The 15,342-nt window shown below is 38.7% G+C and overlaps 1 long non-coding RNA gene across 1 annotated transcript; it reads right to left on the bottom strand.

Moving 5' to 3' along the window:
- Positions 1–7,612: 7,612 nt before the first annotated feature.
- Positions 7,613–14,133, bottom strand: LOC140071373 (uncharacterized). Its single transcript, XR_011849126.1, has 3 exons — positions 14,077–14,133; positions 13,453–13,612; positions 7,613–7,709 (listed from the first exon to the last, which is right to left on the bottom strand). It is a non-coding gene; the product is annotated as an uncharacterized lncRNA (long non-coding RNA).
- Positions 14,134–15,342: the final 1,209 nt, after the last annotated feature.

Here is a 15,342-nt window from a genome sequence, read left to right as displayed (position 1 = left end):
CAACGACATCTATTTTCACTTTTAAGGGACATCATGACAACATTTATCGGTAACTATCTTCACCCAGGTACATTTTTTTAATAACATGCAATTGAAGAAATGTATATATGACGGATTAATTAAATTAAGTGTGAATATCCCTTTAAGTACCAGAATGAAAATTTAGTGCGCAAGAAATGGCCCAAAGAATAAAAGAAATCAAATGTGTAACAACGGTGGTATGGCACCAATAAACCAAAAACAATGAGGCACATTTACTAAGGGTCCGTGGACCGCACAAACTTTGGGTATTCCGACGATTTTGGATTTGCGGCGCATTTAAAAGGGTAAAGTGGTAGAGGGGCTGGGTGAAAGAATATAGCAAAGGGGTATCACCAGCTGAAAAGGTGGGTACCACTGCTGAAACTGAAAATATAGCAAACATTAACCTAGGTTTTTAATATGTACAAGTCACTTAAATAGTATGAAACGTGTTAAATATCAAGGTATCTTCATCCATCTGTTTTATTTAAGAAGGGCCATGTAATGTGCACCCTCTTCAGTTTTGCATAATGTTCACTCCTCTTGTAGTAGAAGCAGTGCAGAATAATGTCCTATTGAAATACCATGTGATAAATATCTTCATTAAAATTATTTGTATTAAGCAGCTGAACATTTGTTTTACATGGGGACCCAATGGAATTTGTACTGATGTGTCAGACTTTATACTGTTTATTTGAGAAAGTTATACAAGTAAAAGTTAAAGAAATATTTATATGACGGCTGATCACTTGGCAGATCAAGTTCAATTGTTACCCAAATGTCTATATCTAGTACAAATTATGCTAACAATATTTATATACAGTATGAATAAAATCACACCCATGAATAAATGAGACATTAGTGGAATTTGATTTAAAAAAAAATGATATACCCAATGGGTATGTCAGACAGTGGATTAAAACCGACAACACACTTTGTTGTCCTTGCTCTGTATTGGAAGTAGAAATACTTAAAAAACTGAAGTCCTTCACAAATGACATAATATACACCAATGTCTAAAAGACTTAATTCACTGCAATCTGGTCTATTGAGCTTCTGTTGGAATACTGCTTGCAAGAACCTCTATCATAGATGGGAAAAGATGAACCCGTCACCTGGAATGTCACTTTTAGCTAGTGACAGGTTCCAGTACACTATCCTGTGTTAATTTTAAAATTCCCTCTGTAAGCATTCTGAAACATTTCAGTAGTTTACAAAAGTTTATTTTACATTACCTGGCTCCCTGCTGGCAGCATGGGGTGAGACCCGGGAGGAGGTACACCTGCAGGCTGTGTATGCCTGTGTCTCTTCTTCACACTCCTGCATTGAGCAGAAGATGGAGGGGAGAGACATAAGCTGGGGGGACTCACCACATGCTGCTGGCAGGGAGCTAGGTTATTTGAATTAAACTTATATAAACTACTGAAAAGATTCTGAATGCTGGCAAAGGCATTTTTAAAATCAGCACAGCATAGGCAATTGTAACCTGTCACCAGCTAAAAGTCACATTCCTGGTGACAGAGTTACTTAAAAGTGTCATCATAAATTGTCACCCTTAAAACAGTTCAATTCTAATGCTGCAAAAAGTACTGTGAAGAAATAAAATACAGTAAATTCCAGGGGATTTATAGTTAATAGTTAGTGTAAACAATGCCGCTCACTGGAATAGATGTGTACGTGCACGTAAAAGCCAGGGGCTCAGTGTGGCAGCCGCTCATACAGTAACATGTACAGATATCTAGCACTTGACAAAGTGTGTAACTGTTAAAACATCATATTTTATAACAATTCTTTGAAATATGCATACAGTAATGGCATAAGTACATGTAGTAGGACTGAGTCATTCGGATTCTGACTCTAAAGAAGGCAAAAAACGCATCAGTCCCACTACATGTACTTGTCCCATAGCTGTATGCATATTTCAAAGAAATGCAATACATTATTATGTTTGTCACGGGTGCTCCTGTGACCCATGTCTTTGGTCACAGGCGCACCCGTGTGCTACTTCGTGCTCCAGCAGCCAGGCAACACTCACCTCTCCCGGCTCCAACGGCCTCTCCTGTGGCCCGGCAGGCTCGTCCCCGCCTCCTAGTGCATGTGTGCTGGCTTGGTGAGATTTAAAGGGCCAGCGCTCCACTAATTGGTGCTGCTGGCTTCCTGCCCCAATAAATGGACTGCCTCTTCCTCTGTCCCCTGCTGGATCTTTGAGCCTTGTGCCTTAGAAAAAACTTGTCTCCCTGTGCATTTATAGTCATTTCCCGTTGTGACCTCGATTCCGTTCTTGACTTTGTTCCTTTGTTTCTGCCTTCCGATTCTGCGCCTCGCCTTGGCCACCACCGTGAGCAAAGTCTTGCCTATGGAGCGACCTGCTGGTATCCCGCCGCAGAAAGTCCAACCCACTCATCGGTGGGCTCTAGTGAAAACCGGGTGCCACTTAGACTCTTATCTCCACTTATATCATCGCTCGCGGTGGTTCAGTGGGTCCACTACCTCAATCCTGCCAATGTTTTAACAGGTGCACACTTCATCCAATGCTGGATATATACATATATATATATATATATATATATATATACACTCACCGGCCACTTTATTAGGTACACCTGTCCAACTGCTCGTTAACACTTGATTTCTAATCAGCCAATCACATGGCGGCAACTCAGTGCATTTAGGCATGTAGACATGGTCAAGACAATCTCCTGCAGTTCAAACCAAGCATCAGTATGGGGAAGAAAGGTGATTTGAGTGCCTTTGAACGTGGCATGGTTGTTGGTGCCAGAAGGGCTGGTCTGAGTATTTCAGAAACTGCTGATCTACTGGGATTTTCACGCACAACCATCTCTAGGGTTTACAGAGAATGGTCCGAAAAAGAAAAACATCAAGTGAGCGGCAGTTCTGTGGGTGGAAATGCCTTGTTGATGCCAGATGTCAGAGGAGAATGGGCAGATTGGTTCGAGCTGATAGAAAGGCAACAGTGACTCAAATCGCCACCCGTTACAACCAAGGTAGGCAGAAGAGCATCTCTGAACGCACAGTACGTCGAACTTTGAGGCAGATGGGCTACAGCAGCAGAAGACCACACTGGGTGCCACTCCTTTCAGCTAAGAACAGGAAACTGAGGCTACAATTTGCACAAGCTCATCGAAATTGGACAGTAGAAGATTGGAAAAACATTGCCTGGTCTGAAGAGTCTCGATTTCTGCTGCGACATTCGGATGGTAGGGTCAGAATTTGGTGTCAACAACATGAAAGCATGGATCCATCCTGCCTTGTATCAACGGTTCAGGCTGGTGGTGGTGGTGTCATGGTGTGGGGAATATTTTCTTGGCACTCTTTGGGCCCCTTGATACGAATTGAGCATCGTTGCAATGCCACAGCCTACCTGAGTATTGTTGCTGACCATGTCCATCCCTTTATGACCACAATGTACTCAACATCTGATGGCTACTTTCAGCAGGATAATGCGCCATGTCATAAAGCTGGAATCATCTCAGACTGGTTTCTTGAACATGACAATGAGTTCACTGTACTCAAATGGCCTCCACAGTCACCAGATCTCAATCCAATAGAGCATCTTTGGGATGTGGTGGAACTGGAGATTTGCATCATGGATGTGCAGCCGACAAATCTGCGGCAACTGTGTGATGCCATCATGTCAATATGGACCAAAATCTCTGAGGAATGCTTCCAGCACCTTGTTGAATCTATGCCACAAAGAATTGAGGCAGTTCTGAAGGCAAAAGGGGATCCAACCCGCTACTAGCATGGTGTACCTAATAAAGTGGCTGGTGAGTGTATATATATATACGTTCTTGATACTGTTTGATTCATAGTCAGATCCCTAGCAATCAGGAAAAAATAATATTGCATATTGCTTTTTTCTTGTCTTCTAACAGCATTTATTATAAAAATAAAATTGCTCATAGTGATAGGCTGAACTTTAAACCTAAACTTGAAATTTTGTTAAAGTGCCAAACCTGGGCCTTAACCACTCCCTCAGTAACACCCTCGACTGTCATCAATTACAAGTGTTAATTGTTAATATGCTGCCGGCAAAGTCACATCACTGGGATCAACACATATTCAAAATATAAAAAAGCAACCTAAAATTTTTATGAGGGGTAGTCTAGCATGGACATAGCTGCTGTGTCCTGCTAATGATTCTCAAGGGCAATTCACTTGGCAATCTTTGGTAGTTCTATAGACTTTGAATGGATAGGAGGTACACATGGTTAACTACCATTTGGTTCAAACATGGAGACATGGGATCCCTGTCCTAATGATCACTGGGTCAAACCTACTGGTTAAACAATTCCCTGCTATCCTCTGGATGGAATATATGTTATGATTACCAGTAAACCCATTCAACATACGCTTTTCAATCATGTAAATATTTAATGAGTATGCAAAATATGTGCAAATTATCTTCATTTTGATGTTTGCTGTTTATTTCTCTTCTTTTTGCAGTTTTTTGGGGACTTTTTTAGGTGCATTTTGGTGACTATGCCAAGGTCTTAAGAAGCTAGTCAGTGGTTGTGTCTGTTGCAGTGTTCCTAGATGTATCTTTCCTAGACAGATGCTTTCTTTGTTTTGTGACTTTTTAGATGCAAATCGAAGTACAATTGGCCCCATGCTCAGTTTATATATGCACCTAAAAAGTCTCAAAAAACGTGTGAATCAGAGACAAAGAAAAAACACAGGCATGTATCACAGCGGCACATTTAGAAAGATAAATAGCACTGCTAAATTATCACGACTTCAGACAACTTTAAAAAGTCACAAAGGAAAACATATGATACATGTGCCCCATAGAACAATATTAATTTTCACTTTTTCATTGCAACCCTAACAAATAGAGATGCTTATACAAAAATACACTGCTCCCTGGCCCTCCCCCATTTAGAGCATTGTTAAAGGGAACCTGTCACCAGGAGACCCATTTTTAGCACTCCCCCAGTCCCCACAGAGCATAGTACATACACTGCCAAAGTGTTTTTGTATTAAAAATTAGTTTTACAGAAAAAAAGATATGGTATATTGTACCTTTCATTAGCATCTGCTGTGTGACTAGGCAGTTGCCAAATGGGAGGGTCTGGAAAGGAGCAGTTCCCCCCCACCCTTGGGGAACAGCTACTCCATGTGACCTTTTCAAATATATGAAAACACCCATCACTGGGCTTAACGACTCCCCCTGCTCCTCTACAGCCAATCCTGGAGTGTGGGGAGTTATTCATTTATTTGAAAAGGTCACATGTTTCCCAAGGGTGGGGGGGGGCAACTGCTCCTTTCCAGTCCCTCCAATTAGGCAACAGAAGATGCTAATGAAAGGTACAATATAACATATCTTTTTTTCTGTAAAACCAATTTTTTATACAAAAACACTTTGGCAGTGTATGTACTATGCTCTTTGGGGACTGGGGGAGTGCTAAAAATGGGTCTCCTGGTGACAGGTTCCCTTTAAAGGGGTTGTCGGAGAGATGAAAAGATTAGGAGCCGGACTGGGATGAGTTTTAAAAAACGAAAGAAACGTGTACTCACCTCCTCAGTCAGTCCTGATGTTTACAGGGGCACGTAAGCTGTGTTCAGGTTGGCCATTGCCATTCAACACCATATCCAAGCGCCTGATACAGATGGCGCAGGACATAAGGAAAGATGGAGGAGGTGAGCAAATGTTTATTTTTTTTAAAAGGCCCACCTCGCCCGGCTCCTAATAAACTCTCAGACAACCCCTTTAAATATCTAGCTTTATTGGAACATACCCATAAGTTAGGAGACATTGCACTACGTAGCGGTCTGATCGTCGGACCTAGCTTACAGCGGTCCAGTTTATTCATGAGGGGGTGGTCTGAGGAGGCGATGACTGCAGCATCGATCCTGGCTTTCACCACCGGCATACGGTGTGGGAGTAGCGGCTGAGGAGAAGGGAGTGTCTCGGACCGTCCCCTCATGAATATGCCAGACCGTTGTAAGTTAGGTGCAACGATCGGGCTGCTACGTAGTGCATTGTTTCCTAGTTTATCAGTATGTTCCGATAAAGCTACCAATTTAACACTGCTATAACTGGGGAGGGCGAGGGAGCTGCTTACTTGAGCAGCTAAAGTGTTTCAATTACCTGACAGGTCGTCTTTTACTACATGCATATAAAAACTAAGACCCACTGTCTCCTTCTATAGAAGCGTCCAAATAAATAATCGAACTTATGATTTACACGGCATTTCCCACCAACTACAAAATGAGAAGTTTACAAGTCTCTGCATTCCTCTCTCCACTCTAACACCAGTTTCCCCAGTGACAGTGAAAAAAGCAGGAAAATCTGTCTTGTCATACGACTAAGCAGAAGTAAACGCCATAAATAAGAACAGTAGCTAGTAAAATATATATATTGACTTTGGGCTACGGGAATTCTACTATTCATCAAAAGATAAACTCCATAGAAGAGGGTGAAAGAATAGGAGAGAGGAGTGAAGGTTGTAAAGTGGCGTTGATAATGACATATAGTGGTCTTGACCTTATTTAGAACCAAAGCAAAAGAGATTTGTAGATTCTGAACAGAAGTTTCCTCCAGAGCTCCGCCACATCATGGAAAGTTTGTTTGATTTAGTTGCGTTTTGATTAGTTCCAAGAAAAAGTTCCCATCTTGTGTTTGAGACTGAAAGACTCTAATGTGCTTTTCCCTTTATTTCTCCTCCATTACCAGTCAGGATATTTACTGCACTCCATTTTTTTTTAAGTCCACACATCTGTATCTTGTTACAACCAGTTGGCAGGAAATCAAGGTCATTTTAATTTACAATATGGTATTAACAAAGTGTGATGTCATTGAAATAATTTTGCTTGATCTTTTCACAATATAAATCATGTTTATCCAATTAGTGTAGGAGATAAACAATGATGTGGCTTTTATAGGCCACTTACATAGGGGAAGGAAGAAATAGTGTATAAATTATCCAAGCAATGGTGCATGTCCTGCCCGTAATTGAGCATCAGTGTGGGTACAGAGACATGTATGGTACTGCAGTATATTGTAAAGTCAAGTTATATAAGAATTTTACTTATTTTCTGAATTGTCTAAACAACAAAAAACTGAATCCACAATTTTTCGAGTATAGGCAATACATTTGAATTCTGGTGTTTATATTATAACATTATGGATATTTGTGAAGTGGTATATACATACTATTCAGGGAGATCGGAGAAGGAAGGCTAATGAGCTTCTACATTTGTTTGCCATTATATCTAATTCATGTAATTTTGGGTTTATTTAGGTAAATCCTCTTTAATAAACATTGAGATTCTTGTATTGGAGTTTGTGTGCATTAGTATAACATTGAAATGGTCAGTAACTATTCAACAAACTTTGCAAAAATCAATATTACAAATGAATATAGGAAATATCATGAGACATCTTCAGTGAAAAATGCTTCTTTCTTCACTTATCAGGTTCATTTCCTTCTCCTCCCCCTCATAAACTTAATTTTACTCTAAAATCCATCCCAAATCCAATTTAGTCATTATAAGAGATTCCCATAGGAATATGAAAAACATCTAAGGGGCTAAGGTTGGGTAAAAAAGAACACATACATACCTCGCTCACGGTACTGGTTCCCACTTTGCATTTGGTTTCTGGCTGGCAATTGAGGGGAGGGATCAACAGAGGAAGTGAAGTCCGTTGTAAAACAGAAGTGCTGCTGTATACATTTTTAAAAAAAGATAAAGATAAAAGAATTTTGATAAAAACTACAAAAAATTAACATACCAAAAAGATTACAAGTTAGTACATAAAACTCTACGGAGAAATGAGGGGATTGGAGCGGGCAGGAATGAGAGAATAGACTTAGAGATGACAGCAGTTTTCTATCTCACCTCCGATGCTTTATTCACACTAGTATTTTTGTATTTTTTATCATTTCTATCATGCTTGTAGGATAATAGTTAATATAAGAATCCTGCTTTGAAAATGGTTCTGTGTACTTTAGAACTAGAGAAAACTTCAGTTAAACACATGATCAGATGAGGAACTCAGGTCATTTATACATGCTGACAGATTCCAACAGCCTCTGGCATGTTGATATAAAAAATGCCTTTGTCGTGCATCTAAATTCAACTGCTTTTTAATACTTTTTTAAAAATTACTTGGCTCCCTGCCAGCAGTGTGCGGTGAGTTCTAGGAGGGGCAGTTCTTACTGAACAAGTCATCTTCTGCACAATGCCTCCTCCTCCCTCCTGACTCATTTCCCTCCCTCAGCCTTTCCTCTGCTACATTCCAAACTTATGTCAGCTTATCCCTGCAAGAAATTCTCATTTGAAACCCCCCTCCCCCCACTACAAATGTATTTTTTGAAATCAACATGCAGGAGGCTACTGCAACCTGTCATCATGTAAAAATAACTTTTCTGATGATAGGTTTCCTTTAAGGTCCAAGCTATTTTTTTTATTTTACTACCTGATCTTTTTTTCACTGTTTATTGCTTATATTAATCTGAAATGGTTGCTAAATAGAGACTTGTTTTTGTAGGACAAGTTGTAATTTTTAAAGTCACCATTTTGAAATAAATTGAATGCAACGAGTACCTTTAATTCATTTGCTTTAGGAAGAAGGGGTTGAAAAAATGTCCTCACTGTTCACCATATTAAAAATAGAGCCACACTATACCCCAGATTGTAAGAAAAGCAAAACAAACCACCACAGATGCCACCTGTATCACAGAGGTGTCCAGTAAGGCTTCCTTGCACTTTATATCACTTGTAATTGTATTGACACCTAAAGCTGCAGATACAAATGATTTCAAGAAATAGCTATGGATGCATAGGGGACAGTGTATAAATCCATAGTTATCCAACTCTGAAGTCCAGTGCTTTGCCATTCTGGTCACTAGTTACTATACTAGATTCAGAAACTGCATACTAGAAATGCATTTAATGATTTTTTTATAAAAAATTTTGTCAAAACAAGAGTATTTTCTCAAGAATTCATGTTGCAACAATTTGTAATTACCATGAAGGAGAGCAGATATTATCACTAAATGTCATGTAAATAGAGTTAACCTAATACCCTACAGACACAACAGAATCCCATAATAAACCAATAACACAGTTGGCACATTTACACAACTGCACAATGTTTGGTGTTTGGTCAAATCAAAACAAAATATGTGATAAATTATACGGAGTAAACTGGGCCAATAAAACCAATGGATCTTTAACCTAAAATAAGCATCTCATGCTAATGTAATCATATAAACACCAATAACAATTCTGAAGAAATACTTCATTAAATAGTTTGGCTTTTAGATTGTAAATATTATGTTTATGCCCTTCATAGACAAAATTGTGCAATATACAGTTTGTAAAGTGCGCTAAGCGCGTAAAATTCAACTTTCTGTATAAATACATATCCATTAGCTTGACTACATTTATTCTATTCGGAATGCATATTACAAGATAATTTATGTATTTTCCATACGGCATCATCAATTTGCCTGTACTCGTGTACGTTATGCAGAATTTTGATTAAAGGGGTATTTGCAGGATACATATCTGATCTGGTTGGACCTACAATTGCCCCAAAGTGTCCATTAAGAATGGAATACTATTATCAACTACTAATCCATTTACTTCAATGAGCCTTCAGAAAATTACTCTCCCCAAAGTCCTACAGAAGTGAATGCAGTCCTGGTCAAGTACATACAACTGATCTTAGTGCCTATGCATGGGCTTTATACAGATCCATCTAGTCTGTGCTACTAGACTGACTGCCCGTCTCCTTCTGAAACTGTTTAAAATAATCACCCTCATCCACAAAGCACTTTCCAATGCCGCACCTCCCTAACTCCCCTTTCTCATTAAAGTATTTCACCCTAATCACTGATCTTAAATTGTTCTCTTCTTCAATTCTAACCTCCAACTAACATCTCCAAGAGTTCTCCATTCTCTGGAATGCCCTACCCCAGAGCATTCTCTATCTTTTTTTTGGTCTATGGTCAGAAAAGTGAGCACTCGTTGCAGCCAGATATACATCCCCCTGCATTTGTGTGAAAGCAGCCTGATACCCAACCTCCAAGGTGCTCTTAAAAGCTCTCTCTTTTGGAAGGCCTGTCGCACTCCCTAACTACATGAAACTTCATCTCTTTTTTTAATAATCCATCCTGTCTGTAATCAGGTAAACACCAAATACCAAGCTCCCGGCTTCTCTACAATCCCTTTACTGGACCTTGGACTCCATAAATAAAATGGCGCCTGATGACTGGTTCAAGCAGCAGCAGTATTTGTTTATTTAGTTGTTTTTATTCTGTTCCCTTCTAAGGAATAGCTCTTATACCCCATGTGTCACCCCTTCTTCCTATAAGACTGTAAGCTCTTTCGGGCAGGGCCACAATCCTAGTGTTCTGTATGACTATGTTTTTACTCTGTAATGTCTTACTTTATTTGTATATACCCCCAAATGATTTGTAAAGTGATACGGAATGCGATAGTGCTACATAAATAAAGATTATTATTATTATCATTACCTGAAATGGGTATTCCCTCCATATGTATAATCTATCATGATCACTATAAAAGTAATACATATTCATGACTCTGTAAGGGCTGAGAAGTGACCCTTTGAAAGTCATGGAGATTCTAAAGTTATTTTTAGAAATATTATATTTAGATATTTTTTTCATTAGTATTAGGGGGTCTGGTCACTTTAACAATAAATAAATAAATAATAATAATACTGTATAAGAGTATATTGTAAATCTCTTCCTGTGGCATACTGTTGGAAGTCAGGCTACATGATAGACCCAGGAGTCTCTATGCGACTCCGGGCTATCACGACAACCGGTTACATCATGGTGAGTGCCAATCAACAATTCAAGATGGCAGCACCCTGCTACCGCACTGTTGGTCCCTCAGTAAAAGGCCCCGTGTGGTGTCCATACTTTAGACCACTCCTGAAAATGTTTACCTGTTCCTTTTTCTTCACCCCACGACATGTCGCCCACGTTACTTATCAAGCATTACGTATCATCATTTTCACAGACCTGAATCACTTTTTAAGGTAAGCTGGTCCAAACAATACCAGACTGGGTGATTTTTGATCAGTGGTACATCAGCACCTTCATCTGAATAAAGTCTAAACACGAATTATACAAAGTTGTGCCGCCAATTGGATTGAACAGAACTAGTAGTCCACAATATGACCTACATTTCTATTATAAAGAAGCAATCATTTCAGCAGCTTGACTAATAATATGAACCACATTTTAATATTACACTGTCTATCGGTGAAGGGGATAACTAGAGTCTTTCGGATCCATATTTCTAGAGCAGATGTTAAACAATCTCACAACTTTCAGCCAAAAGTGTTGAACGTGCATCAAAGGCCAAACAAACTTAGATCCAGCAACATTTTTAAAGTCAACATATCATTTTTCATCACCCCAGATGCTCTCAGTCTACGAATAAGAATCTACCAATACTATGTTGAACATGATGTTTTTGCATAAATGTATGATCGGTTTTGAAATGTACTCTGTGTTCTTGTTTCATACGTGTGCATACAAAACATTTCTACTTATTTAGTACACAATGTTGCCCTCATGGTGATAATCTATTCAGAATGACATTATAATGTGGGAAAACAACTTTGACCCACACAGAGAAATTGTTTGTTCCTTTTAATCATCCATCTCCATAGATTTATGTAACTACCTTTTCGCAATATTCATGATCTCCGGAAAACTTGCCAAAATTATCAGAACACCTCATTAAAATTAAATACCAATCCAGCTTCTTACCTAATAATCTTTAAAGATGGCAATAAAGTAAAGCCCTTGGTGTGGTGTGGCTGCACTTCAGAATCAGAGATAATTTGAGTTAACCCCTTACCTCCGATGCCCTTTTTCAGTTTCACATTTTCATTTATTGCTTCCCTAACTTTTTATTTTTCAGTGCTACTGGCTTGTTTTCCATGTAATAAATTGCACACAAGGAGGAACCACCTCCTTTTAACACCTTAACGACACGTGACATACTAGTACATCACAGTGCCATTGAAAATGTTTGAAGAGGGCTCACAGGCTGAACCCTCTTTTTTAAAACTTTTTTTTATTTTTACTATTTTTCAGACTCCCTAAGGTACTTTAACCCTAGGCTGTCTGATCAATCCTATCATATACTGCCATACTACAGTATGGCAGTATTTGGGGATTTTCCTCCTTATTCATTACAATGTACTGATAGCACATGTAATGAAAGGGACGAGACAGCCTCGTGTCTTCGGATGGGGAGCGACGATCCATTTTTGGAGCCATTGGCACAAAAAGGATCCTCGGCAAAACTTGTTCCCATGACAGCACAAAGTTTTGAAAATCCAATTGTCACTGAATCAAAAAAAAAATTGCCTGGAGTTACAACTTACATACAAATTTAACTTATGAACAAACCTGAAGAACCTCTTTTGTACATAACCCAGGGGCTGCCTGTAAATGATCAGATAGACCTCTATGGTCTATCTTACTTTGGTTCTTAAGTTCCAAGCTATTTTTATTTTTTTATTTTTTAAGTTACCTGGCTCTTCAGGAACTTCTTACTAGGACACCTTTACCATCAGTAGAAATTATGGTAGATATCCTTTAAGTTTGAGAGTTCAATTTATGGCAAAGACACAATACAATCAGCTGAAGATATATTCCAAACTTGAAATCCCGATTTTACGGGTCCTTTGATGATCTAGTAGAGAGTTTATCCACATTGATACAAGACATGTTCTAGTAATTGTACAAATATTGGTTAGAAGGCAAGATGTGCATAGAGCAAGATTCTTAAGAATTGTCATCACTACAATGGGGCTCATTTACTAAGGATCGCAGAGCGCACTTTTGTTGGAATGTTCTTCTTTTTGGGAATTTGCACGGCTTGGACAGGTATTTAACAGGTGTCTGTGCTGGAATTGTGTCGCATGCGATCGGTTTTTGGTGCGGCGGCGCTGGCTTTCATGCGTAAAAAATTGGGGGGCGTGCCAACGGATGATCCAACTGATTTGGACTAAGCGCAGGATTTTACTGTCAAATTGTGTCGCAAGCCCAAGCACTTACATATACCAGGAATAAGAAGGTGAACTCCGGTGGACCTGAGCGGGGAAGCGACGCAAGCAGGATATCGGGTGCATGATCTTAGTGAATTGCGGCACAGTGCATTATCGTCGGACAATGCACTTTCTGTGACCTCCGGTGAGTGGGTAAGTAGATGCGCCACTATATGTCTACAAAACTGAGAAAAAGCCTAAAATTTTAGTAAGTAATATAGTTACATCACATGCCATAGGAAAGTAAATGGCAAAATTGGCTATGAAACACAAAAAAGCTAATATTTCAGACAGACTGGGTGAACATGTATCTAAATTTGCACTGGGTGCCAAAATAGCTATTCCTGCCAGAGCAGACATACTTCATGGTTCCTTTGTTTGCTTTGGCAACTAGACTTTTCCTTCCTTAAAAGAGTCTTCAAAGGGAGCGTATCTCCGAAAGATAATGTCAAGGAAAGCAGTGAAGAGCAGCGACTGAGTGGAACACTATAACATATCTAGAGAGCTCGTATGTTCTTTGCCCTGGAAAAAAGAAAGATATGATTATTTTCATGGGAAGAGTTTAAAATTAGAAGACTGTAAACTAAGGAGCTTATTTATAACATTTCTAGTAGATAGTGCAAAGGAAAAGACCTACGTAAATCCATTTATTGCCCTGCCAGTAGCTTGGCGACTTCCTTAAACTTTTACCGAACTGTGATTCAGACACTGGGTAGATTTTCCAAGAATAAGGTGGGCAAACACATGGGAGGGAGTAGTTAATCAAAGCCAAGCAAATGTGTCTATTGGAAGTCTACTAACCCTTTCATGACCAGGCCTGAAAAATACTTATTGTTTTTGCTGAGGAAGGGGCTCATACATATTGGTGGGCTACCAAAGCAATTTTGCATTAGTTTTTTTTTTGTTGTTTGGGCTCTTTAATCATTAACATTTGTAAAAAAAAAAAATTTTCATCTTATTTGTATAGTTTTACTAGTATATTTTACCAGCTGGGCACCCGTCATAACTGTCCGAACGGGGGATCTGATCCAGACTGTTTAACGGGTTAGATCATATGGCTAATGCTGACCGTATGATCTAAATGCTATCGGACACCCTTGAAGCGATTGTGGGTTGTCGATAGTTTCTACGGTAACTGTAGGACATTCTATGGCCTCCAGAATTGCCACCTAGAAATGAATATTAGGCACCCCATTCAGATGAGGTGTTGTCAGTGTATACAAATGATCAAGTGATTGCATGTAAAAAGTGTCACAGTAATTAAATTGTAAAAAATAAAAAAATCCCCAAAGAAAAAAAACTGTTTCAAAATAAAAAATGCATTTTTAATGTAAAATAAAGTACACATAATGGGTATCAGGATAATAAAGGAATTATTATTAGTAATTATCAGTGCCTTCAACAACCCCACCATATCTATTGTGCTTTTGTCCAAAATGGTAGACATCAGAAAAAAGAGATAAAAAAGGGCAAAAGTAAAACTTAGGGTGCAGTCACAATGGCGTGTGCTAACTGCATCTTCTGAAACACAACCGATCGGAAACAAGCAACATGAGTTTTGCATGGTTTACATGCAAAACATGTGGTGCATGTTAACAATTGCCTGTGTTTCTAAGGAACACAGATGCGATCAGTACAAATCCCTCCCCATTCTGGTTGCATTGCATTTTAAAATGTATTGCTAGAGGAATGTGTTACTGTGTCCGAAAAATATAAATAAATATATAATATAAAGAAAAGATTGTTTTGCATCAAAAAAACTCCTCACATAGCTCAGGTTTAAAAATAAAAATGTTAATAATAATAATAATAATGTTCTTGGAATGGGATAAAACAGAAACAAATTTTCCTTTTTAGAAAAAAAGTGATGTTATTATGCAACGCTTGAAAAACAAAATATATTAGTATTGCCACACTTGTATTAAGGTGAAAAATAAAGATATCTTGATATTCAATCATTGCTAAATGTTTACTGTAAAATGCAGTTTCATACAACCCATATACAGGCATTCCCCGGGTAACGTACAAAATAGGGTCCATAGGTTTGTTGATTTTGTATGTAAGTCGAAACTGTAAAGTTTATAATTGTAGTTCTAGACATTTTTTTTTTTTGCCCCAGTGACAATTGGAGTTTAAAATTTTTTTAGCTGTAATGGGACCAAGGATTATCAATAAAGCTTCATTACAGACACATTACAGCTGATTGTTGCAGTCTGGGACTATAGTAAAGCATCCAGAGAGCTTCACCAGAG

The sequence above is a fragment of the Engystomops pustulosus genome, chromosome 1, assembly GCF_040894005.1.
Source record: "Engystomops pustulosus chromosome 1, aEngPut4.maternal, whole genome shotgun sequence".
Lineage (NCBI taxonomy): Eukaryota > Metazoa > Chordata > Amphibia > Anura > Leptodactylidae > Engystomops > Engystomops pustulosus.
This window is presented reverse-complemented; position numbering and strand designations above follow the sequence as displayed.